The 19,098-nt window shown below is 35.1% G+C and overlaps 1 protein-coding gene across 1 annotated transcript in view; it reads right to left on the bottom strand.

Annotated features, from left to right (window-relative positions):
* The window catches only part of FMRFaR (FMRFamide receptor), a 204,155-nt gene extending 191,785 nt beyond the window's left edge, over window positions 1–12,370 (bottom strand). Inside the window, exon 1 of the mRNA XM_073079327.1 lies at window positions 12,012–12,370. The gene's annotated coding sequence lies outside the window, so the exon portion shown is untranslated. The remainder of the gene's footprint in view (window positions 1–12,011) is intronic.
* Window positions 12,371–19,098: the final 6,728 nt, after the last annotated feature.

Here is a 19,098-nt window from a genome sequence, read left to right as displayed (position 1 = left end):
TTTTGTTATGAATGTTAAATATACAAAAGTGAAAATGTTTATACTCGTTAAATAACTGTAACGAGTAACGGCCAATTATATTATCTTTATATTTTTTACACTACAATATTTTATTTTCACCATATCGGACAAGATATTATGAATGGTTACATTTTGTATATAGTATACTAATTGCATTGTAGTGTCAAGTGTAAAGTCAATCAGAGTCCAAGTTCGTTGGAATACATTATTCAAAGCACAGGACTTGTACATTAAAGTTGCCGAAGTTCCTCTGTCGCGTCATACCCTCGTGATACCATCACAGACAAAGTTGCGGACACAAACAACTGAATTATCTAAGACGACTTCCCCTTCAACATTTAAGCGGCCGTGCCACCAATTTCCAGCCTCAATACTTTAAGGGCCGAAATGTTTTGCGTATGAATTTGGTGTTTATTTACATTTAGATACAATCAGGTTGAAAACAACGAAATTGCAGTGATAGCCTAGTGGTTAAGAAACTCGGCCTCTCGATGGAGGAGTCCGAGGTTTAAATCCCAGGCATGCACCTCTGATTTTTCAAAGTTATGTGCGTATTAGAAATTAATTATCACTTGCTAAAACGATGAAGGAAAACATCGTGAGGAAACTGCATACCTAAGAGATTTATAAAAAAAAATCTCAAAGGTATGTGAAGTCTACCAATACGCACTTGGCCAGCGCGGTGGACTATGGCCTAATCCTTCTCATTATGAGAAGAGACCCGTGCTCAGCAGTGGGACAGTAATGATTTGATGATGAGATTGAAAACAAACTGAAATTACACCTCTAGCCCAGGACATAGCGGCGGTACTAGAACAAGAATAGACTGGCAAAAGAAAAAGGCCTTCCTGTAGGAAATTATTTTTTTTCAATTAACGCTAATATTGACTTTTACCGCAATTAAAAAGCGCTGCGTGGGGAGACGTTCGCTAATGACTAACTTGACATAAAAAGTTGATGAAGTTTTTAAGTTAGGTACATACTATGAATAGCAATAATTGGAATTAAACCAAACATTAAAAAAAAACATTTATAAAACTACATAAGAAACAAATAAGTTACTTGTGGCGCGCGTGGTTAGTCATTGAATTAGTTTTCATGTGACGGTTTGTGGCTGTGCGCGCGTTTTATAATTTCACTGTCACCTTTTCCCTCTAAAAACTTAGAGCAGTATAACTTCAAAAATTCCACACTATAATACATACCTAGTCGGAGTCATGATTTATCATAGAACCACAAGAGTGATCGACCGGCGGCGCCACCTGCCGCGATAACGGCGCATTACCCGAACTTCGCCCATTTACCTGCAATATCCAAGATGGGAAACTCCACGACTGTCTGTCGATAAGGAAAATGTCGGTCGTTCTGGGGATCCGAGGATATTGATCAAGTATGTACCCAACTCAAGAGCACACTTCTTCAATCCAATCTCACAGATATATGGACCTTGGAATGTTTTTATCACTAAAATCAATATTTCAAACGAATTCGTCCTATTTGTAATTAATTTTGTACAGTAATTTACTTAACTTACTTATACTCAAACAAATAGACAGATAAAAATATTAAATGTATTTAATTAACATAATATACTCGTACATATTTGTATAATAAATTTTGATATGTAAAAACGAACTTTAACATAATATACCTATGCAGTTTAATAAATCTTATTCCTACTTTCTATTCTAATTTATTTACATGAATTCATTGTTTGACCTGAATTTCTAGACGTCCCAAAACTGACATGAGAAAACTAGTAATTATTAAAGAAAAATAATCCGACTGCTTAAAACGAAAGTAATGTAGCCAATGTTCTTAATTTTATTTAATATAATGTGTAAAGCCGCTTGGGTTGTAGGGAGTGCCAAAGTATAGAACACACACACATAACTAACATACATATGCTTAAGAACATTAGAAAAACATTACCCTCAGATGAGGCATTATCTCGCCATTAATAGCAGGCAGCACGAGTCGGTGAATCTTGTGAATTTAGGAATCAATCGCGTGGTATCTGAGAGCGCACAAATCGAGCCCCATTTTGATTGAGTTCCTTATCCATTGGTTTAATAGCGGCGTTCTGAGGAATATACCGATAACAATGCACTCAGATTCAGTTCCACAATGGAACATCTTTCATACGAACTTTCACTTATAACTCCAAAGCAAGTAGCCCGATATAAATTATGTAATAATCCGATTCAATAAAAACAATATCTCGATTGTATTTAATTAAAAAGAGTTCCACAATTTGTCATTTAATTATTTACTTAATCAACACCTTTTAATCAAATGCGCAGATTTATTTGTACTCAAAGAAATTGTTAATTTAACATTTATTTATTTGCATCAAAAAATACAAGAAATAAAGAGGTAGCGAGTTCTATTGCTTATTTTTTCCGTACAATATTTAAAGTTTCTCAAAGTTTTCCCCATCAATGTATCTATATAAATATACTAATGAAGTCAATGAATACGTTGGAGTGTTAAATTTCTTATGCTGAATATACTATTGAGGATCCTAAGTCAATATTTACGAGAGACCCTCATCAGCGGACCCGCAAGCAAAAACTTTAAATCTTGACTTGAATTAAAATAGAACTATCTTCATTAAGAGGAGTTCTGACTCTGTGTTCAAATTAATATTGCAGTATATATTTTGCTTCCAAATCTCCCTATGTATTTCTAGTGTGAAGCCATTCTTGAAGCCGTTTCGATGGAAGAGTGTAGATTCCACCTGACTAATATATCAGATGACCAATTTAGTCATGAGTAGCAAGGCATTTGTGACGTCAAGTAAAAACCTTGTGTTCTATGAGGTGGCTCCAGGTGTCCATGGGCGGCAGTGACCACCACTCATCAGATGGACTGCATGCTCGTTTGTATCGCTCGTTTGATCCTTTATACTCAGTATTAACTTAGAGTAGTATCTATCTATCTACAATATGTATACATTTCTTTACTTTTCTGAAAGTCGCATCAAAATAAGTTCAACCGTTTCTAGCTTTAGCTGGAGGAAAACAATAATCTCACACGGACGAACAAATACTTTTTACGATATTTTTGTTCATTCATTCATTTCATTTTTTATTTTTCTTCAAGTATCTAATACGAAATGAATCATGAATCAATAACAAAGTAAATAACTTTGTATCAATTTCTTTACTGAAAGGAATCGGAAAAGTTCAGCCCCGGCGAGAGGCTGAATGAAGATCGCTATAATAAAATCTTTTCACAATAAATCAGTACACAATACCGTTCTAAACGTTCTTTTAAATTTCATATTGCTCCACATAACAACCTTATTGAAATAAGTCTCTATTTGTCAAACATAGCCTTTATTTATTATTTTGCAATCTACTTGATAGGAAATGGTTACCGCCGCCTATGGAGTGACTCCATAAAACATGGGTCCCACCTTAATCGTCACTAATCTCAAAATACGCTGTTTCGGAGTACTATGTTAGTAGCCTCATATTTTAATAAACTGACATCCACATATTTCCTCCGAAATGCAACTGTTCCACGATAGAAATAGATATGTAGTCGTGTTACCTCCCTCGATGAATCCTGGTTTACCTTTTCCTACCTAAGTTATCCGAATTAATTTATATATACTCTATATAAGATATATATCTCTATTACGTAGAAACTAATTCTTCTACATTTACCTATATTTCCATACACTCTTGTTGCCAAGAACCAGTATAAATTAGTATTTCATAACAGATTTGTTTCAATAAAAACCACAACGTAAATTCTCCTTAGTTAGAATGAGATTATTAAGCAAAATAATCCACCAGTAATGAGGTAAAATAAGTACTTTCCAAGTAGGGACAGTCATTTCAAGTAAAAATTGTAGTGGATTGAACAAATTGAGAGCAGAGCGACAATCTGTTGGAAACTTTCATGTTAATTGCTCCTCGAAATTCATGAATGGAAATTAATAGTAAATCTAGATTGCCCAGACTGATTTAACATGATTATTGTGAAGTAACTCAGTAGCTTAGATACGTCTTTATTAGCAGTATATCTATGCTTAGATACAACAATACAAGTAGCTGCAGAACGTTCTGTCATGTCCCAACTGTGTTTATTGTGTTAAGTATTTTGCCCGAACCAAAAGTAATAAAGTATTTGTACAAAAGATTCAGTTTAATTCAGACACTTTGGTAGACTCCTTTTACATACAAATTTAATGACTTAATCTCATTTACATAGGATTTCGGGTACAAAGCAAAGCCTAAAAGGTTCTTTAACCAAGCTCGAAAGAAGTATACATTACTGGAAAGAATGATGCCTTAATGCATAGTCTCAAGACTTTTTAGATCCCAACTTATCTGTAAAGTAAATCAACATCAAGCGCGGTCGGAATTTGAATAAATTACTGTTAGTGATAAACAAATGAAGGAAATGCCGTGCTTCGGAGGGCACGTTAAGCCGTCGGTCCCGGTTTTACCAATATAGGCTTTATAGGCGGTTTGTAAACATTGAATACGTATTGACCACAAGTCCTACAGACTATTTCAATACGCTTTTAAGCAGCGTGGTGGTACGCCAGACCTCCCACAGTTGAGAGGATAAACCTATATCCAGCTAATTCGCAACACCCGTTATCTAACAAGAAACACTATATTTCGTATGATACTTTGTCCTGCCATTTCTACGTAATGCACTAATGCAGTAATTTTCATAGTTTCCACAAGCTCTACAGTTACAAGATTCATATTGTATGAAACAGTAACAAGTCCCCTGGTTGAGCCCGTCTGATCAATTATGGATGCGCGAATCCACTCGCTCGCTTGTTCCTTTCATGTCTGACTCTCGAGTGGAGAAGCAATGCTACTTGACGCAAATTTGACATAATATCTCTTGAAATTGTTGACTGAAATTTACAAGGACCGTGACGGTCGAGAATAAGTGTTGCATATTATAAGTTACTTTGATATCATGTTTAAAATGTATATTGAAAAAACTTATGGTTAAATGGACGAATATTATAAATAAATATATTATAACAATAATATTAATAGTGCAGTACAATGTCTTTAAAAGATTCCAAAATTTATATTTTAAGTAGAAGTACAACTGGTAGTATCCAGTGGAACCCGTAGTCATCATATACCGGGTGGCGCAAAATTAATCACCTTAAGTATTTTGTTATTATTTAATAACTTTTGTACGGAATAAAAAAAAGTGATTGTAAGTAATAGAAGTCTGTAGCAGGAATTATTTTTTATTCAGTACAAAAGTTATTCAAAAACAAAATAAGATGATTAATTTTTTGGCAACCTTATCTCACAAGTGCTGTTATTTATAGGGACATCCACGCGGCGAATTTGATGTAATCAGTCCATCGTCCCACGGAACGGGCGACCTTTCCCCGAGAACTAAACTTTATCTCTCTGCAATCAAGACACAAAGGCCAACTACTACACATAATATTAGTGTCAATAGTGTAACGACAAACTTAGCAAAAGTAAGAATTTTATATTTTATGACCCGAGCAAAAAATATCTAATTTAGTGAGCACTTTCATTACCCCAATAATATTTCTTATATTTGCATAATTGAGTATGACGCCTTACACGGCCTTATAAAATAGAATGAAAAACTATCTACACAAGGTGAATCTACATCCATAACTGACAGCAATTTTACTTAAATAGAAAAAATTAAAAAACTATTAACATATTTTAACAAAACAATAATATTATTTGGATAAGCTCAAGAATACTTAAAACATTATAATTTATGACAGAACTTGACTAGGTACATACTGATGAAACAGTTGTAAAGTAAAGAAGGAACACAGTTTGACTTTGACGTACTGTTGGTTTGGAACTTTATTTACTTAGTTAGTTAAATTTTACATTTCTATTACCATTGACTTTCTTAACTAACCTGACAACTATTTTAGGAATCCCGACATGTAGTCGAATACGTTCATTGTTTAGTTAATCTCTTATATATTATATATTATATAATAATATATAGGTGGTATAGCAGTGATAGCCTAGTGGTTAAGAAACTCGGCCTCTCGATCGAGGGCTCCGAGGTTCTAATCCTAGGCACCTCTGATTTTTTTCAAAGTTATGTGCGTATTGGAAACTAATTATCACTTGCTAAACGGTGAATGGAAACGTCGTGAGGAAACCTGAATACCTGAGAGAATTATAAAAAAAATCTCAAAGGCATGTAAAGTCTACCAAAACCCACTTGGCCAGCACGGTGGACTATGGCCTAATCCTTCTCATTATGAGAGGAGACCCGTGCCCAGCAGTGGGACAGTGATGGGTTGTTGATGATGATGATGATATTATATGAATGTATTTTTCTATGATGTGAAATGTAACTTTAACTTGATTTTAAATTTCAGTTTTATTTAATTTTATGTAATTATCATTTACACTACGCAAGAAGTTTAATATGTAAGTTTCAAAATATTAATTAAACAATAGCATCATACATTTTATCTATCGGACAATACAACGAATAGGTTACCACGAAACTCAATCGTTATAGCTCGCACTCGTAAAATTTGCGAAGCTTTCACTCATTTCATAAGTGCTACACTATAAGCCAGTGGTTAAGCTGTCCTTTTGTTTACTAGCATTAACCTGACGCCCACACGTCGGCGGCGCGACGTGGGCGAACCACGACGCGTCGGGATCGGCTTTGGGTAGAACTTGTTCTTGACATGTCGCGAATTATATTCAGTTATCACACGCAACAACACAACTACCGCGTAGACTGTCGTCATAACCGCACTTGCGAATGCAATATATGTCCATATTAATAATAAATCTACACAATTCATGATCAACCATTATTGTCCCACTGCTTGACATGGGTCTCCTTTCAAAGGAAATACGCTATTAATAGTCCACTGCACATTTTGAACGATACTGCGAATATATTGCAATACTAACATATTCACATCATTACACATATTCGAACTTTGGGCTCCTCCATTAAGAGCCAGCATTTCAAATACTAGGCTATGACGGCGAATACTTACATATTTACGACGCATAAAAACTTGAAATTTCAGTACAAAATTCATAATGACAAAATTAGAAAAAGAAATATAATTTAAACAGGTCATTAAACAAACGTTGTGTTAAAAGACATATCATACAACAAGTGACTACTCGTACTTAAACGATAAAATATGTGGTCTGCAGTAGCTCTATGAGCTCTAGCTCCACACGCTCCACTAGCATAAGTGTCATTGTTTATGAATGTTTTACTGAATACCAAACTTTTATGAAAATATGTGCACTATGAAGTTTTCGCCGCAGGATCTCTGTAAATAAAACTTTTTACGAAGTGATGGTAGGTTTTTGACATTCAAAAATAAATCTGTAAACTTTGAATAAAACTATTTGATTTTAAAGCTATAGATATGAATTAAAGGTAGTAGTCGACGACGAATGGAAGACGAGGACGTCTATGAACCCGACAGCTTTGGGGAGGAAGTTACATGAAATGAGTGTCGATTTGTCCACCCAGCAGCGCTGAGCGACGTCGCGACGCCTCATCAGATAACGCGCGATTGATTCGTTCCCCACCTTGTGACCATTTCCTAAAGCCGAGATTGAGTTACTGCATTAAATTACTACATGCAAAAATTAAGAAATGTTATATATTAAAATTTATTTAATTATACTTTATAAAATTATAATTAATATTTTTTCGGAATTAACCAATAAGCGCTTCGCATACATAACTTGTTATCTGAATTGTAAAGTATACGTTTAATTAAAATACTAGTTTGCTAGTTTTGCTAATTTAATAAAATCAATTGTATGCTCTTTCTTTTACTCAAAGCCGCTTACATCGTAGTATACCAACAAATTCTACAGTTCTCCAAGGTTCAATCATTGTCCAAACCCTCCAACCTGTTTAAAACAGAAAAAACGAGTTATGTAAACTCGAAAATACATCCAAACTTTAATTTAAATCTCAAACTCTAAACAAAAGTTTAAGTGTTTTAAACAAGAAGGTGCGAATCACAATGAAAAGCTTCGCGCGGACCAAGTTCGGGCAAGTTTAATGGAATACAGAGATTCGAGATGCTGCGCGCAGACAGTGGGGCCAGGCTTCACTTGTACCACAATTTGCACTGTCTATTGTTATACTTACTTGAAAAAAAATCCATCCATCCATCCATCCATCCGGCTATATACATATCTAAATTATGAATTTAGATTTCAGTTTCTGGATCTGGGTGTTTGTGTATTTATCTCTGTGTGTGTACATAGCACCCACGATACAGGGAGTCCTAATCTGGGGCTTTAAGTGTAGAAAGCGTATTATTTTTTTATTTTATTGAATTCCCGAGGAACTAAGTCTTACCGTGACATACACGAAGTAAATAATTTTGGGACACTAATCCATTAGATTAAACGGATAGCGAGGCGTCTGGATCAAGCTCTTCTTCGTCATCGCTAGTCTTGAGCTTCACTTAAATTACTACTTAAGCCTTGGAAGAAACACAACTAACAACAAGTAAGCCCTTTACTGTGTACTGCTGGACACGGCTCAGCGTAACAGATGCTTAGTTCACCATGCTGTCTTAGCAAGTATTGATAGACTGACATACCTATAAAAACTTTTTTTTTAATCTCGTACGTATTTAGGTTTTACGTGTATTGTTTTTTACCATTAAAATAAGTAAAAATAGAGACCAAAATTCAAACTACTGGACCATATTTTAAAAACAAAGCCACAGAAATAGATTAGTAAAGATACTTCGCCGCCTTGAAATTGAATGAAGCCACAAAAGGCTGATTTGTCATTTTTTTTTTTTTGAATTCTTGACAAATAAAAACATTTTTGAGAAAATTTACGAATAAATAACTAATACTGCGTAATTTACATAATAAATAAATAAGTATTTCAAATATTTTTAGGGTGCTAATTTTAGACGTGGCAAAACTTTTTCACGCAACTATTTCAATTCTCAAAACTGGTTACATTTTCTTGTTAGGAGTGCGTAATCTTTACTAATGTATGGCCACAGATTATAAACTCATTTGACCATTGACATAATAAGTACTGAAACGGGAAGAAGTCCACCGTTAAATAATCCCAGCGGAAGCCGTAGTTACGGTTGACGACGCCTCTACAACGCAGCTCCAGTTTTAATCTCGGAGATGGTCTCGTAGCGGCGGGGAATGAGAAATGTTCCAAATGCTGACTGACTCCGATTTATAACCTTTAGCGTTCTGTGCACGCTTCGTTGTTGGCTGCTATAGACTTATAAATAAATAGAAATGACGCTGTTTAATGACAGCACCCATGTATAGCGGCCGTTTTATTGTTATCTCGAATAATGGACGGCAAGATCGTGCTTAACATTTAGATTTTTCATTTTTGTAAGAGATAAGACAACTTAATTGCGTATTTTGACAAACGCTTTCTACACTCACCACACCATACTAGGATTCCCTGTGTCCTGGGTGCCACGAACACACACAAAGACGCATACACAAACTTCCAGACCCAGGAGGGATATCTAAATTCATCATTCAGATGTCTTTATTGTTAGAAATATATTCAAATTATTTAATTATAGCATTATTTTAATTAATTATTTTGTGTTATTTTCATGATATGTTATTTTTGTAACTATAAGTGCCCATTTATACAGTCACTGGCTGGTACGATTATATGAGTTTGCATAAAAAAGAAAAAGAAAGCTCTGGAAGTCGAGTTGTATTTTGCGCGGGAATAATAAAAGTTGTAAATTGATCAATCAAAAAAATAATTTTATTCTATTACTATGGTTGGGGATCAAACCTGAAACCCTTTTGCACCCCTTTGCACGTGAAAACCTACATGATGACCGCCCAGCCACGTGGGTTGTCAATTTTAAACATTTTTTTAATTCCTAGCGTATCATCTGCCTTTTATTGTAATATCTAATAATTCATAAGTACGGGAACAAAGGGTTGTTGTGGTGTTTATGAAGGTAAAAATTAAATGTCAATCAAACCTCTCTTTAGGAACTGGCCGCTCGGGTCAGTGCTCCGAGCCAATACCGAAATTGACAGACCAGTTATTTTTTTAATTGACATCTCAAAATCCAATCTAAATAACAATCGTACAAAAACACCAAATTTGGTTTCTCGATTATTTAATACCATTTATAAAAATTCGTATCCAATAATACTGTTTCCATTCCGTGATTAAAATAGATAATTATTAATTGCATCATCAAAATCAACCAATAATATATCCGCATGTTCCTATCACAATAATAAATTTATATTAAAAATAAGCACATTTTTTTCGTAATTGTCTCCAAAAACCCTTTCATTTGATACCCATATCATAGGGGTTACGTAAAAAATAATTGGTTGGGGCTGCTGCCTTATCGGATTTAGTATGACGTCATCATCATGCATTGACAATTGACATCCAAACCAAACGGTTATAGAAAACGAATCGATTTAGCGTTAATTGGTTTAACATCCAGTTGCAAGATGTGGCCCTAACAAACATGTTACGAACTAACAATGCAAGCAAAATAAAAACTTTAGTAAATGTTATATAAATAATAAATAAAATTTCATGCCAGATTGAATGGAGTCATTTCTATTCATTTTTTCTGTTCCATCGTTGTCTCCGGCGTAATTTATTCGCAGACGGTAAAGTTCCCTTTTTGTTCTGTCTTTGAAGTTACATCCACAATGACAACATCACAAGACATTCGTGACTCTCAAAACATCAAGTTGGTAACATATTCCACCGCGTATTTATGTTCAATTCAATTTGTGACATTTGATATATTTATTGATATTCAAAAAAGCTTTCAAACAGATGAAATACCCTAGATTTTTACATTACGATGTAGTGAAAGCCAATATAAAAGTATTTCATAACGAAATATACGAGTATATTCTCGTCTCGATTTCTCGCCGATAAATAGCAAAGTGTCTAACGCCAGCATTAAATCCTTACTAATATTATAAATCCGAAAGTAACTCTGTCTGTCTGTCTGTCTGGTTGTCTTTTCTTGACGCCTAAACCACTGAACCGATTTTAATGAAATTTTGTACAAAAATAGTCTGACACCCGAGAAAGGACATAGGATAGTTTTTATCCCGGAAATCCCACGGGAACTAGGGATGGCGATCTAAGATCGATTAATCGGAGAATCGATCTTTTAGACCGAAAACATCGATTATTTTAATCGATATTAGTAAGGATTGAATCGTAAACTATGCATTTGATCAAGTGATGATCTTTAGCAAAATTGAAGGTACGAATTTTGATTTTTATGTATGTTAGTGTGTTATGTTCTTTATGTTCGTTATGTTCTTTTAAACGCGGGCGAAGCCGCGGGCAAAAACTAGTATCTTATAAGTCAATATTGAAGCATTAAAGATACAGAGGTCCGGTCTGAACTAAGGTTTTTGCGGCCAGCTCGTACTGGATCTATTTCTATCCTATATCAGCGATATTCCGCGCTCCTCTAGAACGATGGTCCAGAAAAAATATAAAACAGAAAAACTTACATACACCCCATCTATTACCCGTTGACCCGTATAATTCCAACCCTATACAAGGTGGAACATGTTGCCATAATTAAAAAACACTTAACATCGAATTTGAAACTTTCTGTTAAAACAAACTTAATAACAAATAATGGGGTAAAAATAGAACGCCATTTGTAAACATCAGTTCACTAGTTATGTTTTGCGTCGGGATGCAGCAGCCAGGATACAGAAAGACCGAAATGACTTATTATATAATATTTAATTGAAACCGAATGTTACAAGGTTTAATTAAATCTAAACTAAATTATAACTACCTAATCTAAAATGGTGACTTGCTGGGGCAATGTTAGCGCCCAGAGTGAATTCAGTCAGCGTTCCCACGGCACGGCGGCGGTGCAGGATCGGATGACTTCTTATAATTTTCTTTAAGGCGACTGCCTAACTATGGTGGTTAAGGCCAATATATAACACACTCACCTTTGATAAGAGCGGCAACAGCGTCGTGACGTAGTCTTTATTGCTTAATTCGTAAATACCCTCTTAGTCATAAAGTTATTAAATACTTACAAGAAACAACTAACGTAACTAATTAAATTTTAAGATTTTCAATATATCCACCACTAACTCGAATGCACAAGTCATAGTATCTCAAGTCTCACACGCGTAAGGAGATCACTGTTAACAGCCAAAAATAATATCAGTATATTTAATTTAATGATATCAGTGTACTCAGCAGCTGTGTAATTAAAGCGAGACATCGTTGCAACCACACCACTGAGTAAGCGTCTTATTTCGCGTAATCACTTCACCAAATCACCAGACTTATGTGTCCAGTCACTCTTTAAATAGACGTCCAATATCGCACAATTATTAACATTTGAAACTTTAAGAAAAAAAAATGAAAACAAAAATAATGGCGGCGCGGCGGCGCGGCGGCGCCGGCGCGTCGCGATGCATTTCGAAGGATTACCTACGGATGCGCGCGCGATCAATTGATGCGGCCGACTGATCTATTTAGTTTGTTTTCAAACAATAATGCAAGCAGAAAGAAAATAGAATCCTGGTTTTGTCTCTTTCACATATACAAAATTTTCATTAAATGAATGCAATGGATGATATCAAATTTTTGTCAGGCAGTGTGATCCTTATGTCTTAAGAATAAGGTACAATATGAATTTGCTTAATTTGAGGAATTTGCAACATTGTAGTTGCTACGCCTCGATTATACATTTTCTGCGATGGACTAATATTAGAGAAATCGTGTATAAAATATGTAAAATTAAAAAAAACCTAAAACTAAAGTATTAAAGATATTTGATTTGTTTGTTGTTGATTCTACTTTCCTACAGAAATAAGTACTCAAGTTGTTAAATTAGTCCTCAGAGGTAGCAACGTAAAAGACCTATTGCCGATTACAAGTGTGATTCCAGTCCAGTTTTAGGTGTATTATGTGTATTAGGTATATTATTCTGAAAAAAATACTACTATTTTATATGACCTTTATACAGTCTGTATTCAGAGTTTTAATAATATTGTCACGTATATCAACTAGGCTCGTTAACTTTTTTGTACTTCGTACTTTGTTATCGAGTTTGAAACAAATATAAATATCTAATATTGTAACAGATGGGCCGCCTTAATAATTCATTTACTGTTCATATTTTTTTTAATAATGTGATTATTAATTTCATAATACTCGTATATCAATGTTTTAAAAAAATGATTTGCTATTTCATCATTCAATACATAATATAAGAATATAAGAATATCTGCGTTTTTCTATTCAAATATCAAATATGATATATATACCAAATACCTCTTCCATGATATGTGGTAAATAGCACACTCGTATTTTGTAAAAATAAAATAATTACATATTGCCACGAACTGAGCGATATATTGAAATATTTTATCCCTAATATCACAGTCCCAGACAAAATGCTAGTGAGAACTAGATACGTTCAACTATTCAATAACAATACTGAGTGTGTTTCATTCAAATATATGTAAATACGTAGCGATATTTTCATTGTCACGTAGTCTGCAGAGGCCGATTATGTGATATTGCCTCGTCGTAGCACACCAGGCGCTACGAAATATTCCCGTAGAGCTGAGCATAGCAAAATTGGCGGATATGAGTTTACGGTACTTCAGTACCCTTACCAGTCGTTCTTCCGTTTCGACAAATATGACTGTTTTGGTATTTGTTTACGTATTTGCCCATACAAATTCCAATCAACGCCCCTAGCGGATCGTGTCAGAACTAGGAAATCGTTTGTATATTGTATGTATCGTTTGTGTTGAAATAGGTTGTCGAAACGTAAAAACTCCTGGTAAGGGTACAGTACTTCAGGTCAAAAATATATTCCTAGAAAGCAGCATTTTGATTTAAGATAGAATTTTGCAATACTAAATGGAACCTGAGTAGTTCTACCTGTAGTCGGCTTAGAGATTAAGCTTTGCGCTACGAATGCCAATTCCCCTCACTGGTATTCGGATTGAATTCATTCACGTTTGTGACAACAACAGATTATTTACAAGACAAGTATCACAAAAGATACTTATAAAAAATACTTGTTATTTCATCTACACTATTATTCAAAGGAATGAAGTTTGCGGTTTATAGATGTCATAGATATTTCATTGCAATGTAATTACAAACCAAATGTGTCTACAAAATTTCAGCTCAATCTATTAACTGGCTTAAAACGCATAGTAAAATGCTAGCAAAAGGCACAAGTTTTTCTTAATTAATTAAAATCACTTCATGAAGCAATTTGTGAACGCACGTTATCGCTTCAGTAAATTCAGTACTCTCAGCCTCAAACCTTAAAACCTCATTAAATTCACAAGATTTGCAAATTACACTAATTAGTAGTAATAAACCAGCTCGCAGCCCCGCACCGTGCGGCCGGCGAATGCAAACACTTTCTTAATTAACTATCCATTATTAATTCATTATCCGCTCCTCAAAATGACTGCCGCTGCGAACTAATATATACCCAAGCGTTAATGATTATCAGCTGTTGAATCGAAGAGATTTAATATTTGTCAACCACTAATGAACTAACTATTTAACCCAATTATGTTACCCTTCGAAAGCTCAAGGTGGTCGCCCCACGACCATTTCTCACATTAAAATTCATGAAATTAATTGTATTTTTCATTTATCACGAGTCCTGTAACTTTGTTATCTATTCATTCATGGTTCATGTAACCGTTTAAATATTAGCAATTCTCTAGTTATAAATTTGAGGCGATATACTATTCCGAGAGCAATTAGTCTTCGCCTAATTGTAATGTTCTGATTGATACGAATATACATAGGAGAATATCGTAATATCGTTATGTGAGCTTTAATTATGCCCTGGCTGAATAGCTCTTGCGCGGCGCTCATCGGCGGCAATCGTTTGAAGTTTCGCGCGCTAATGATGCGGTTACCGCGTGAAGGGCGCAATGCACTCGCATTATTGAATAACATGACATTTTCAATATTCGTTATTTATTTGTTTCTTTTGCCTTGTTTGACATATTATGTTTTTTATATCTAGTTACAAATGTTCTAATTCTTTGAATAATAAATTGCAATAAGTATTTGTGTGATTTATGGAGCAACAAATGTCAATCATATTTTTTACAAAAAAATGAGTTACTGCGTTGGATGGAAAGTAGCTTTGTTATGTTTACGGGTACTTCAGGCGGCTATTCATATACTTGCCGCATGGGCAATTTAGGGTGCATGGTGGTAGTAGCGATACCGGGAGTATCCCTACACTAGAACATATTGACTTAAGCATACGTACTGAGAATGGCACCAGTATTACCGTCTTAGAAATAAAAAAAAATGATGTAGCCTTAGCACTTCCCATGATGCTATTGCAAAAAAAAAGGAAAAATATAAAATAATTTTATAGAACAGAAATATATTTATATGGAATGCCATAAGCGCTAGAAAAAGATTAATTACTACACTTCGGTTTTTAGCTAGCGGACGATTTATTAATACAATAAATGTAGTGGACGATATATGTAATGGACGATAAATATATTATTGAAATGCGTGTACTGTTACCATAGAATGGATTGAGAAAATACCCCAATCGTGCTACATTCGCAGCAATTAAGCAGGACGGCAGGATCAATCTAGGGACCAAGAGTGGTCTCGCGTCCCTGCTGCCCTGCCGCCCTGCCGCAGGGGCTATCTAGGGAATTACTCCTGCTTGCCTACACACATAACAATTAAGGTAGCAATTAAGGTCATCCCCACTCTTATGAGTGCACCCTATATTGTCCTTGCGGCTGGTGCGTGAGCAGCCCGATAAGTAGATTTTAGTTATTTTTCATAGCGGTTCTAAGTACAGATCTTTGAGTGTGCCAATAAACTTTTGTCAGCCAGTCTGACAAATAAAACATGGAAAGTTTATGCGGGCTCAAGTCCTATTCTTCTCTTTTTGTACTTTTTTAATAAAGTTCAGAATAATAGTAACAGTTGCGAATCTCTTTATTTATTCATTTCAGAGAATATTCTTGGAAATCTCCGAAATCGTTAATATAAGATAATAATAAAGCAATAATGTATAGATTTATGGCATTGTGTGCGCGTGTGGTCTAATTAGCAGGCGGTATTGTTTGCCACCGGCTATGAATTGGTTAATTAAAGGACTCAGCTTGTGAATATTATCTCTCTTGTTAATAAATAGGTCTGGCAGCCAACAGCTAAAAATTATTTAATATTACGAACGCGTATTATTAAAAATCAATCAATCCAGTGAATAACCTTATTTTTGTTTGCGAGGGTACCCCACCCTTCAAAGGCTGAAAAACAATATACTAGTATGTATTTTTTTATTTTCTTGTAGTTTTTCCAATTTAAACGTGATGATAAGTATGTAAAGTTTTTTTCTTTACGATGGGGAAACATTCAAAAGGTACCCAACGACTTGAGAGTGTCGCTGGGTTATGTGGGATTTTTACCGCACTAAAACCCCCCCGGTGGCCGTCCTTAGCGCTTGGTGGAGAACTCCGGGATCTCCGTCGAAACGCACCCGGGAGTCCTCCGAGCGCGTCGCCCCTGTCGGGCTCTGCCCTGGGGGGAGCAGTTTAGGCTCCTCCCACGCATCTGGTGTTTACGACGGTATGCGACCACACATACCGCCATCCTACCCAGGGTTGCTTGCTGGACGGTTCGAGCTCCCACTCTTGCCGCCTGCAACCCCGCAAGCCCCCTTTTAATCACCTTTTACGACAGGCAGAGAATACCGTAGACCTTTTCTAGTCCCGGGACTACAGGGACAATCCAGTGATTTACCTACCAAAAATTGACATTAGACAACTTGTGAATAATATACATTGTCAAATTTCGAAAGTGGGACAGTATGAGTATTAATAACAGGCGTAAGACGAAAGACGAACATCAACTTAAATACTAGATAAGAAACTAGATACTAGATAACAAACAAATCGCCCTTTCTCAGACTTCACTGTGTCTTAATGCCAAAGTAACTCTCCATGGAAAAGTCTTAGATTAACATTTATTAACTATTTTACGTAAGAATTGAACAAACAAACAAAAGTTTTAGAACATTGTTCTTTGAGAAATTTTCAATATCTCAGTTTCTTCAAATATTTTGTTAAATTTATTTTCAAAGTAAGGATACAGATTAAATTTTCATAAAGCGGTTATTGCCTTACGCTTTAGTGCTAAAACACATTCATACGATACGACTTCGCGCGCGTCGCGTCGTGTTGTCTAATACACATCGTAAATGTCCACAACACGATATGGTTTAACCACACAACGTTACGATACGACGTCGCAACGTGTCACGATGCGACGATCTGTCGTATGTGTTTTAAAACTTATTCAAATGCCCTTACGTAGTCTCTTTATGTCATTGAAACACATTACATTCAGAACTGTACGGTAGAGCAATGGATATTCAATGAATATTTGGTTGGAAACGGTTATTGTCAGCCACTTCTGTCTGAGACTTTCTAGAAATAAAGGCTTACTGCTACTTAGAATCCGATATTTATTGTTGAGCCTCTAAAACTACCTGATATTTTAAACAAATGTAACTTTTATTTCTTGCAGTGATATACGTAACGGTAATAATCATAGATATATAATACTCAGTAGGATATTATATCTATGGTAATAACCTAATCCTATGAACCTTAATAGAATAGATATTCTACCAGATTACAGTGCCCTTCTACTACGACAAAAAGTAATTGATAGCCTAGAGGACGAACCTCGGCCTCTCAGTCGGGGTCCGAGGTTCGAATGATATGTGCGTTTTAGAAATAAATTATCACTTGCATTGACGGTGAAGGAGAACATCGTGACCTGAAAGTTCTTTAGGAAAAAGTTCTCAAAAATGTGTGAAGTCTTGAAACGCACTTGTCCAGCATGGTGGACTACCGTCTAAATCTCTCTCATTTTGAGAGCAGACCCGTACCCGGCAGTGGGACAATGGAGTGACGACGACACCTACTACGACAAAATGACAGTCCTTTAATCAGCATTCAAATAAAAAAAATCATTTACTCAAATTAGGATTCCTTACAATAACTGTTTGAACTTGAAATATATTTGACCGCTTAAGCCTGGGATACAACCTTGCAGCATAATGGACCATTTAACAAATTTTTCGTTTTACCGCGAACTACCAAGGCAAAACATTTCGGAGAAGATTATCCTTTAATCTGTTTCTGAAACAAGTTAAAAACTCGACGAAAATAAAATGTCCTCATTCCCAATGACAAAAAAGTCGTCCTATTTAGCCGATATTCGTAATGTTTATTACCGATTCTTAAATAAAAATGATACGTACTTATATCAATTAAAACAATACAGATTTTCAATATTTTCAAAGTGCTAAAAAATTTGATGATGACATTATAAGGTTATATATGAAAGTTCCCCAACAACTTTTGTTAACAGCCTGGCGACAGGCTTATGCAAATACCCTTAAAGGTGAAGGAGGCGACATTGCTCGAAGCCAGCATAATCTACTTTTTAATGAATTTTTATGTGCAAAAAACTTCTAAAGAAGTTTAGGATTTCTCGGAAACGCCGCCTTCTGTGAAAGTAAGTTCAGTATAATGTTATTAAATTGTTCCCACCCTACTTACAGTATTCCTTTTATCCCATAAATTAAATTCATATATTATTAGGATCGACGTAGAAAATGTAAAGGATTAGAACATATTATTGCAAAATGAGTGTAAACTACGAATGTGTGTAAAAAATCTGCAGATCACCTTCCGGGAAATCTATTTCCGATCGTTGTAAAGAACGTTACTCTGCCACTTTGGTTGTCGAATTGATAATTACGAGTAGTGTTTGTTTGTCATTTTATTAATTTATTTCAAACAATATAATATATAATACGAATAAATGCCCTTTGTTGACTGTTTTGTTAAATAACGAGTTCTCTACATAATGCCATAAAGTAACATATAACTGACAATAAAGCATAATATCAACGGCCACAATACAAGTAGTATATTGAAAAAATAATCTGAAGTTAGTTTTGAAAAGAAAACCGCCATATTACTC

Source organism: Epargyreus clarus, unplaced genomic scaffold (assembly GCF_041222505.1).
Source record: "Epargyreus clarus isolate Ecla_fem2 unplaced genomic scaffold, WU_Ecla_fem_2.2 ptg000014l, whole genome shotgun sequence".
NCBI classification, from domain to species: domain Eukaryota; kingdom Metazoa; phylum Arthropoda; class Insecta; order Lepidoptera; family Hesperiidae; genus Epargyreus; species Epargyreus clarus.
The sequence above is the reverse complement of the archived record's forward strand: the minus strand, read 5'-3'. Positions and strand labels throughout refer to the sequence as shown.